The 1,335-nt window shown below is 38.2% G+C and overlaps 1 protein-coding gene across 11 annotated transcripts in view; it reads right to left on the bottom strand.

Annotated features, from left to right (window-relative positions):
• The window catches only part of Nlgn1 (neuroligin 1), an 888,460-nt gene that overhangs the window by 454,673 nt on the left and 432,452 nt on the right, over nt 1-1,335 (bottom strand). The window lies entirely within an intron of this gene.

Genomic DNA, 1,335 nt, shown 5'->3' on the forward strand with positions numbered 1-1,335 from the left:
TTTTTTTTTTTTTGTATTTCTTTAACATATAGAAGTAAGTCCTACTAAACATAATAAATTCATGTAAAATATGGGTAAACTGATTAAAGTTAAAACTATGTTTTAATCACATTTTATATTGCCAGTAATTCTATCCCTGGCTGAAATTGAACAAATAGAAATTATAACAGCAATAAGCCACTCAGGAAAGCATTATGGAATCAATTAACTTCTTACCTTGAGAAAGAAAAAACACAACAGGTAAAATTTAAAAATATTGTAGATATGACTATATATTCAAGGTCAAAATCCAGATAATATGGATGAATGTTAAGGCGCTCTGAAACCTCACATGCATTGTCTTCAATGACTATATTCCTATCAGCATTCTTGCCTGCCCAATATCTGCCTGTCAAAGTGCTTAGAACATACTAGAGCATACTTAGTGTCCAGCTCTGAACTCCTCCATACTCCTTCCACAAATCTATTCAAACAACTTGTGAATCACCTGATAAAGATAATCACAGTAATAAACTCCAATGTTAGTATTGATTTTCTGTCTTAATTAATCTTCTCATTTCTGTGACCACATACCTGAGATAAACAACTTAAAGGGTGCTAAAGGTACTTACACCCCATCATGGTGAGGTAGCTATGGGACAAGTAGCTCCAGTGTGACAAGGAAGGTAAGCAGCTTCCTGACTTCCCAGCAGATAAGAAATCAGGAGCTTCTGTCAAAAGTCAGACATGGTATGAAATTCCAGAAATCGGCACTTCTGCTATGTTACTGTCTCCAGCATGGCAGCTCTACTTTCAAATAGTTCCAGAATTTCCCATAAAAGGTCTACCATCTGGAAAACACATATTCAACCTCATGAGACTGTGAGGAACATTCCATCCAAGCCTCTATAGGTAGCTTCCACTGTTGTTGCAAACTGTACATTAGGTTATAAAAAGAAATGTATTATACAAACTTATATAAAACTCAAAGGAAGCCTGGCAGTGGTGGCACACACCTTTAAATACAAGCACTGGGTGGGCAGAGGTAGGTGTATCTCTTAGTTCAAGGCCAGGTTGGTCTGCAGACTAAGTTCCAAGACAGCCAGGGATACACACAGAAACCATGTCTCAAGAAACCAAAACAAGGAGGGGGAGGAAGAGGGGAGAAGAAGGAAGGAAGGAAGGAAGGAAGGAAGGAAGGAAGGAAGGAAGGAAGGAAGGAAGGAAGAAAGGAAGGAAGGAAGGAAGGAGAGAAAAAGTAGGAGGAGGAGGAGGAGGAAGAGGAGAAGAAGAAGAAGAAGAAGAAGAAGAAGAAGAAGAAGAAGAAGAAGAAGAAGAAGAAGAAGAAGAAGAAGA

This window comes from Mus caroli, chromosome 3 (assembly GCF_900094665.2).
Source record: "Mus caroli chromosome 3, CAROLI_EIJ_v1.1, whole genome shotgun sequence".
In the NCBI taxonomy this organism is placed as follows: Eukaryota; Metazoa; Chordata; class Mammalia; order Rodentia; family Muridae; genus Mus; species Mus caroli.